This window comes from Odocoileus virginianus, chromosome 16 (assembly GCF_023699985.2).
Source record: "Odocoileus virginianus isolate 20LAN1187 ecotype Illinois chromosome 16, Ovbor_1.2, whole genome shotgun sequence".
In the NCBI taxonomy this organism is placed as follows: Eukaryota; Metazoa; Chordata; class Mammalia; order Artiodactyla; family Cervidae; genus Odocoileus; species Odocoileus virginianus.
Genome location: NC_069689.1, coordinates 44,376,912 through 44,386,669, shown reverse-complemented (window position 1 = coordinate 44,386,669; position 9,758 = coordinate 44,376,912). Strand labels below are relative to the sequence as shown.

The window sequence follows — 9,758 nt, the reverse complement described above, 5'->3', positions numbered from 1 at the left end:
CCCTGTCTATCACCAATTCCCAGAGCTTACTCAAACTCATGCCCAACAAGTCAGTGATGTCAATGCTCTCTTGGGCCTTACAATTTCTTCTGTACTTCCATTCACCCTACCCAGGACTGTATTGTGCAGTAAACCACTTCTCTGTTGTCAAGGGCTTTGTAATTAACAGATATTGTTTAGTAATCTTTAGGATCAGGTGGCCTCTATGCTCTATGCTCTCTCACAAACAATGATGAAAGCCTTAGCTGACGTATTCCCAGCACCCACAAATCTAGTTATTCATTCATAAATCTTAACTTAGGAATGCATGCCCTGTGTTCAAGCACCTACCCCATACCCTAGGTTAACAATAAAATTATTCCAATGGCCCCTTGGTGGTGCAGAGTGCAGCTGCAAATGCTTCTAGATCGTTGTTCAGCCAATCCCAGTTCCCAAACTTGTGTGTAAATAACCTTATAGCAAGCTGATCTATTGATTACATGGAGCTGTGTGCCTCATTTTTGGGTCTCAGTATACTTTCTCAGTTCAGTGAGCACTTTCCTCCATCCTTCAACACTGTTCAAATCTATGTAGCTTCTGGTTTTTTTTTTTTTCTCTTGTTTCATTGCATTGACCAGGATCATCAATAGACTTTGAAAGGAAGTGATGAGTGTAGTTATCTTTACCTTGCTCCTGACTGTGATCACAAAACAGCTGTTTTGAGCTGCTACCTATGCATTTTACAGTATGATAATCTTGCTTACATCCAGAGTCGAGATTAAGATTCCTACCACAAGTTCCCATTTTGCTTTTCCTGGGGCTCCTTTTAAAATAGCTACTTATTGTTGAGCCCTTGGAATTTTTAGTGACCTCTACCCCAATCACCTTGTAAGTAACCAGCGCTTTCTACCTGCTCTCTCTCCCCTGTTGGATCATGACCTGGTATGGGGGGCTGCCCTTTGCCTGGTTCATTGCACACCCCCCACCCCATTTCAGGGATCTAAAATACATTTTGTGACTTTACTTCTTCTGCTAATGTATTGAAACTATACCTTTAATCAGAACTACCCCAGGATTTTCACTTCTCTAAAGCAGAAGCTTGGATGCTGAAGGAGTCACTTGCCAACACTCTGGGTGGCATGTACCTCCTCACTCAACAGGTCATATTTTGCATGCTCTTAATTTAATACACCAGTTACAAACAGGCCCCCCAACACACTGATTTTAAGTGTAAGAATCTATCCTTTCACTACTAAATGTATTCGCTGTAGGGCTTTTGTAGGTACCCTTTATCTGGTTAACATGTTTGCCTTCTAGTCCTAGTTCACTGAGAAGTTTTTTTTTAACCATAAATAGTGTTGAATTTTTAACAAATGCTTTTTCTGTATCTTTTGAAAAGATTTGATTTGGTCCATTTTTTTCAATCTGTATATGAGGAGAAGGACTTTTTATTTGAGTGGTATTTTCAATCTCTGTATGTGGAGAATGACAAGGACAGCAGTCTTAGGGCCTTTTATATTAACTCTTTTCTGCACACATGGTGTATTATTTCCCATCATTTCATTTTTAGCATATATTTGACTTCATATTTTAAAAGACTTTCTTGTAAACTATATATATTTGGATCTTGCTTTTTATCTAATTTGAGTCTCTGGCTTTTCACAGAAGTGTTTACATCATTCATGTTTAGTGTAATTATTGATATGATTGATTTAAATCTATCTTGCTATGTTTTTGTGGCTCAGCTGGTAAGGAATCCATCTGCAGTGTGGGAGATCTGGCTTCATTCCCTGGGTTGGCAAGATCCCCTGGAGCAGGGAAAGGCTACCTATTCCAGTATTCTGCCTGGAGAATTCCATGGACTGTATAATCCACAGTGTTGCAAAGAGTTGGACATGACTGAGCGACTTTCACTTTCACTGTTCTGTCTTTACAATTAGTTCCATTTTGTATTTTACCCTTTTTCCTCCTCTTTTCCTGCTTTCTTTTGAGTTGAGTATTTTTATGATCCTGTAAAATCTCCACTATCAGCTTATCAACTACACCACTTGGTTTTATTTTTTCAGCAGTTGCACTTTACAGTATATATGTAAATACAGTTGACCCTTCATCAGCAGGAACATTAGGGCACCAACCTTCTGTGTGGTTGAAAATTTGCATGTATCTACAGGCAGCTCTCCCTACCAGCTCTTCCACATCCATGGATTCTACCGTCCTCTGATTATGTACTACTATAGTATATATTTACTGAAAGAAATGTTTGTATAAGTGGATCTGCTGAGTTCAAACTCATAAAAGAATCAACTGTATGTACGTGAAATTGTATCTGAGATAAGATTATGTATTTTATTGTTCAGTCACTCAGCTGTGTCCAACTCTCTGAGACACCCTGGACTGCAGCATGCCAGGCTTCCCTGTCTTTCCCTGTCTCCCGAAGTTTGCTCAAACTCATGTCCTTTGGCTTGATGATTTAATATATATAATATTATTTATACATGTATTATAATTTAATATAATAGTTTAGTATATATTTATTATAATAATTAGTGTATATATATCATATTTATCCAATCATTTAAATCTTATTTCAAATAATATTATATAACTTCCATAGTACAGTAATCTTAAAATAGTATAGTTCCATTTCCACCCTTAAGACTTTGTGCTATGGTACCTCTATGTATGTCCCATGGTACATTATTTTTATTTTACTCCAAATAGTCAAATATTTTAAAAGAGTTTAAAAATAAGAAATATTTCTTTTTGCTAAGATATTTAGCTTGATTCAAAATTCTAGAAACTAAGATATTCATGTCTGAGAATAGCAAAAACCAAAACCATAATTCAGAAACTGGTAGCTATTTCAAGTTAATCCTCAGTAAACTCTATCATTTAATTGAACAATATTCATGATGAAGAGTGCCTGCTTGACAGTCATTATTTAATACATAGCACGACCCTCTTTGACTTCATTCACCAAATATTACAGAGATTTGCCAAGTGTCTAGCAAATCTAGACACTGGAGTGAGGGACTACGTATGTATTTATACAGTCTTTTTTTTCTCAACTGCTTTTCATACTTTTATCCACCAATCTATCACCATGATGCCCCTCAGATATTTTTACACCAGATTTTGATCCACATAATACAAATATTCAGCAATGAAAGCAGGTCCCTCACCTTTCATTGATTTATCTGAGAATTCTCTACTTTCCATGCAAAAAATTAAATCACTCAACTTCTTGTTTACTAACCACAGCAGCAGCTAGATTACTATAGCTTCCTCTAAACCATGCCAATTAGCTCTTTACGTTAATTGAACTCTCCTTTCAACATATTCATTGGCACCCTGTTATTCTATTTTTCCCTATTTAAGAAAAGGTCGTCAAAATGACAGCTCATATTTCTTCTGATTGTTCAGTTCCAGCTTTTTAATTTAGACAGGAAACTGCAAGTTGTAGAGGAAGCTCTTTGTCCTCAAGGAGCAGATAGAACAGAAACAGGACTTTTGTTCAGCAGTTCCTCTCTGCTTATTATGAAACTGTTTTGTTGCTTTCCAAATTATAAGCTCACCTCCGAGAATGCAGAGAATTTAACTTACTTGAAATAATTATTTTCTTTGCATAAATATGTTATCAATTTGATAGTGTTCATTAGCTTATGTTCAGTTATAATGTTTGATTTTTTTTCATTTCTTTTCAATTAAATGCTGTATTTTGAGCATATGAAACATTTACATAGATCAAAAGTCAAAGCTATGAAAAAAGAGAAGGACATGTGCCAGCCACAATCTCTTTACCACACTCTTGTCTCCCCAGTCTCCCATCTTCCCATCCTGCCACCATCCCGGTGCCGTTTTCATTAGCTTCTATGTTTCTATTTGTGGAAATAAGCACATATGTATACATGTGAATGCATGCATATATATATTCTTATTCGCCCTTCTTTGACATGAAACGTCGTATACTGTATACATTGTTCTGCATTTTGCCTTTTTCAGGAGTATTTTATCTTTGAGTTTCTTCATCTGTAAAATGGGAAGAACACTGTGTGAAGAGTAGACAGATGGAGGCACATGAGTCACTTACCGCAGGGTCAGACACAGAGCAACCACCTCAGCCTGTCCTTACAACCCACTCTTATTGCTCCACACAGCAACAGATGGCTACAAACACTCCCATGACTTCCTGCTGGCACTGTAAATTGAAGCATTCTTGGGGAAGGCAGGCACACACAGTAGCTCTTCCAGTGTGAATGATTTGTAGCTTTCTATTTGTCTACAACTGAAGTACTGCACCTTTTCAGACTTTGAGGTACGCCCTCAGAACCTAAAGTTTGCTCTGATAACCCCCCTGGTGGCACCCAGAAATCTACCACAGGTAGCCGTGAACCCGACCAACCTTCTGCAGGGGACAAATAGGTGCATGGCTGGTCTGCAGTGCAAAGACTTTTCTGCTTGCTCACATATTCACCACTTCGACATGTGTGAGTGCCTGCTAAGTCACTTCGGTCACGTCTGACTCCTTGTAACACTATGAACTGTGGCCATTCAGGCTCCTCTGTCCCTGGGATTCTCCAGCAAGAACCCTGGAGTGGGTTGCATGCCCGCCTCCAGGGGGTCTTCCTGACCCAGGGATCAAACCTGCCTCTCCTGCAGTGTCTCCTGCATCCCAGGTGGATTCTTTCCTCCTGAGCCACTGGGGAAGCTCTTACCACTACTACACTGCTCTTAATTTGTGCAGATGCACATTTCCATCTGGTGTCACTTTCTTTTTTCATGAAAAACTTTCTTTAACTTTTCTTGTGATACAGGTCAACTGAGAATAAATTCTCTTACCTTTTGTGTTCATTTTGGGGGAACAATTCAGACTAAAGTTACAGTTAGAACTCCTTGAAGAAAATGTTTTACATTCTTCAGCAAGCAGAGAAATATCATAGAAGCCTGGTATTCAAATCCAGTTAACAGTTATGTGATCTTGAGGATGTAACTTCTCTGAGTTTCATTTGCCTCATCTATACAATGTGTTTAACAATTGTAAAATTCAAGGGTTTTCATGAGGTTTAGAGACTATATAAATACATACGTAGTCCCTCACTCCAGGCTGGCATTAGAGAAGATTCAATAAACAGAGAATATGGAGCTATTTTAAAAAGTTTAGACTCTTCAGAGGAATTACTTTGATTTGTTAAAATTTTGTTAAGATTTTCATATCTATGTGCATGAGGCATTTGAATCTGTAGTTTCTTTTCTTGTAATATCTTTGTCTGATTTTGGTATCAGGGTATAATGCTGACCTCATAGCATGAGTTGAAAATATTCCTCCTTTTCAGTTTTCTGGGACAGTTTTAAAATATGGTATTATTTTTTTCTCTAAATACTTTGTATAATAACCAGTAGCGCCACCTGGGTGCTTAGGGGTGTGTGTGTGTGTGTGTGTGTGTGTGTGTGTGTGTGTGCGTGCTTTGAAGATGTTCATCCACTATTGTCTCATTTGCATTGTTACAGATAAGAAATGTGCTACATTCTTCACCTTTATTCCTCTGAAGATTAAGTCTTCTTTCTTGGTTTTAAGGTTTTTTCTTTATCACTGGTTTCAAAAAATTTGATTACAATGTACCTTTGTTTCCTCCAAGTTTCTTGAGAAATTTAAAGCTTGAATTTCATTGAGCTTTTTAAATTTAGAGTGTGGGTTTAAAGTTTTTAGTAATTTGTTGGGAACCATTATTTCTTCAAATATTTTTTCTGCCCTTTCCTCCCATGGAGATTCCATTTACATATATATTAGGCCACTTAAAGCGGTCCCATAACTCACAGATCCTCTGCTACTGTTTATTAATCTTTTTTCCCCTTGGTGTTTCATTTTGGGTAGTTCCTATTGCTTTGTCTTCATGCTCATTGAACTTTTGTTCTACAGCTTCAAATCAGTCCTATCTTCTTTGGTATTAATACTATCTTGTGTATTTTTTTTTTCTCAGACATGGTAATTTTCATCTTTTGAATTCTGATATACATTTAAACATTGTAAGTAGTTTTATATATATATATATATATAAAGTAGTGTTATATATATATATACATATATATATACATACATATATATATATATATATACACACACATATATGAAGTGAAGTGAAGTTGCTCAGTCGTGTCCGATTCTCTGCGACCCCATGGACTGTAGCCCACCAGGCTCCTCCATCCATGGGATTTTCCAGGCATGAATACTGAAGTGGGTTGCCATTTCCTTCTCCAGGGGATCTTCCCAACCCAGAGATCGAACCCAGGTCTCCCGCATTGTAGGCAGACGCTTTACCGTCTGAGCTACCAGGGAAGCCCATTTATATGTATATATATATGTATACTTAGGCTGCATTAAGTTTTAATATGGTGGATTGGAAGAACATGCCTTCATCTTCTCCAGTGAGAACACAAAAATTGCAACTAGCTACTGAACAACCACTGATAGGAGGATGTTGAAACAAAAGGCTGATTCAAACCGGGAAAGAAGCATGTCAAGGCTGTATATTATCACCCTGCTTTATTTAACTATTATGCAGAGTACATAATGCAAAATTCTGGGCTGGATGAATTACAAACTGGAATCAAGATTCCCTGGAGAAATATCAACAACCTCAGATATGCAGATGATACCACTCTAATGGCAGAAAGCAAAGAGGAACCAAAGAGCTTCTTGATGAAAGTGAAAGAGGAAAATGAAACAGCTGGCTTAAAACTCAGCATTCAGAAAACTAAGATCATGGCATCTGGTCCCATCACTTCATGACAAATAGATGGGGAAAAAATAATAACAGTGACAGATTTTCTTATCTTGGGCTCCAAAATCACTGCAAATGGTGGCTACAACCATGAAATTAAAAGATGCTTGCTACTTGGGGAAAAAAGCTATGACAAACCTAGACAGTGTATTTAAAAGCAGAGACATCACTTTGCCAGCCAGGGTCCATATGGTCAAAGGTATGGTTTTTCCAACAGTCGTGTATGGGTGTGAGAGTTGGACCATAAAGAAGGCCGAGTGCCAAAGAATTGATGCTTTTGAACTGTGATGTTGGAGAAGACTCTTGAGAGTCCCTTAGACAGCAAGGAGACCAAACCAGCCAATCCTGAAAGAAATCAACCCTGAATCAACTAGAAGGACTGATGCTGAAGCAGAAGCTCCAATACTTTGGCCGTCTGATACAAAGAGCTAATTCATTGGAAAAGACCTGATACTGGGAAAGATTGAGGGCAGGAGGAGAAGGGGTGACAGAGGATGAGATAGTTCGATGGCATCATTGCCTCAATAGAGTTTGAGCAAACTCTGGGAGATGGTGAAGGACAGGAAAGTCTGGCATGCTGCAGTCCATGGGGTCGCAAAGAGTCAGACATGACTTAGCAACTGAACAGCAAATACTTATGTTATGTATGTAGATTATACTAGGTTGGTGCAAAAATAATTGTGGCTTTGCATTTGTTGAACTTTGCTGTTTGATGTTGGAATACATTCTTTTTTTTTTTTTTTTTTTACTGGGACAGATGTCTTTTATTGGTCTGATCGGCGTGACCAGCAGTAGGCCCCGGAAGAACTCCCCTATCTGTCCTGGCTCCCATCTTCCCTTCCCTGGAGTTTGTGATTCAACCACAGGGGAGAAGTGGTGGCAGGCAGAGCCAGGATAAAACATATAAGGATGAGATTTGAAAGGGGTCCAGGCCGTGCATAAAACATAAGGTTACTAGACCATCCAGATAAAATGTCCCTCAGGCAGAGCAGTTTCCCTACACAGGCTCCTCGCCAGGAATGGCAGGAATCAGAAAGAAGAGGTTCCTGAGAGGCTGCCTACTGTGCCCTTCGCGCCATCAGCATCTCCCGGATATTGTCCTCAGCTTCCTTCACACTCCGCTCCAGATAGGATTTTTTCTGTTCCAATTCTTTAATTTTTCCTTCTGCTATCTTCTGTTTCTCTAACAGCTGATTATGAATTGCCTGCTTGGACTGAAGAATAAACATTCTTCCTACACCTTCATACATGTTAGTCTCATCTACCAAAGTCATAATCTCTGTATCTGTAAGATGTGCATGCTTTTTCGTTCTGTTCAGCTGTTCAATCTGTACGTCTGCAAGTTTCACCTTCTGCTGAGTGTCAATAACTTTGGCTTGAAGCTCTGTGAAGGCCTTCTTCAACTCCAGATCCACGGGGGCCGCCATCTTGCTTCTCTGCTGGAATACATTCTTAAATAAGTGTAGTTATACATCATTTTAATGCACATTCCTTGCTTTATTTTTTTTATAATGACATATTTGGGACTACAGAAATGGTGTTAGACAAAAAGCAAATTCCAGCAGTTTTCTTACTTGAGTTCAAACTGAGTGTAAAGCAGCAGAGATAACTTGCAACATCACCAATGCATTTTGGCCCAGGAATTGCTAACAAACCAAATACACAGTGCAGTGGTGGTTCAAAAAGTGTTGAAAAGGAGACAAGAGCCTTGAAGATGAGGAACACAGTGGCCAGCCATTGGAAGGTGACAATAACCAATTGAGAGGATCATTGAAACTGATCCTCTTAGAACTACAGGAGAAGTTGCTGAAGAACTCAACACAGACCGTTCTACAGTCTTTTGGTGTTTAAAGCAAATTGGAAAGGTGAAAAAGCTCAATAAGTGGGTGCCTCTTGATCTGACTGAAAATCAAAAGAATAATCGTTCTGAAGTGTTGTCTTCTTTTATTCTATGCAACAACAGCAATTTCTCGATCAGATTGTGATGTGCAATGGGAAATGGATTTTATATGAGAACCTGAGATGATTAGCTCAGTAGTTGGACTGAGGAGAAGCTCCAAAGCACTTCCCAAAGCCAAACTTGCACCAGAATAGGTCACAGTCACTGTTTTGTGGTCTGCTGCTGATCTGATTCACTACAGCTTTCAGAATCCTGGCAAAACCATTACATCTGAGAAGTATGCTCAGCAAATTGATGAGATGCACTGAAAATGCACCACCTGCAGCCGCCGCTGGTCAACAGAATGGGCCTAATTCTTCTCCACACACATCACACAACCAGTGCTTCAAAAGTTGAATGAATTGGGCTACGAAGTTTTGCCTCATCTGCCATATTCACCTGACCTCTTGCCTACTGATTACCACTTCTTCAAGCATCTCAACAACTTTTTGCAGAAAAAATGCTTCCACGACCAGCAGGAAACAGAAAACACTTTCCAAGAGTCATCAAATCCTGACACACAGATTTTTACGCTACAGGAATAAACAAACTTATTTCTCATTGGCAAAAATGTGTTGATTGTAATGGCTCCTATGTTAATTAATAAAGGTGTGTTTGAGCCTAGTTATAGTGGTTTAAAATTCACAATCCAAAACCGCAATTACTTTTTTACCAAACTTAATACATATATAATCTTCATACATCTTCTTGAATGCGTGAAAACAGTTATAATAACTGTCTTTGCTGGCTCTTTATAACATTCATGTCATTTTTGGGTCAGTTTCTATTGATTTTTTTCTCATTATGGTTCATATTTTCCTGATCTTTTGCATGCCAGGTGCTTTTTTAATTGGATACAGGTGTTGTAAATTTTACCTTGTTACATGCTAGGCACTTTTGTATTTTTATTCCTATTAATATTCTTGAGCTTTGTTCTGAAATTCAGTTAAGTGACTTGGGACTAGTTTGACTTTTCAAGATCTTACTTCTAAGCTTTGATAGGAGGAACCAGAGTAGTGTTTTGCAGTGTTTTGTTTAGGGCTAATTTCCCTCAACTAGCG

The 9,758-nt window shown here is 38.5% G+C and overlaps 1 pseudogene; it reads right to left on the bottom strand.

The window, feature by feature from the left end:
- Positions 1 to 7,483: 7,483 nt before the first annotated feature.
- LOC110148758 (prefoldin subunit 1 pseudogene) lies at positions 7,484 to 8,195 on the bottom strand (annotated as a pseudogene).
- Between the last annotated feature and the right edge of the window lie 1,563 nt (positions 8,196 to 9,758).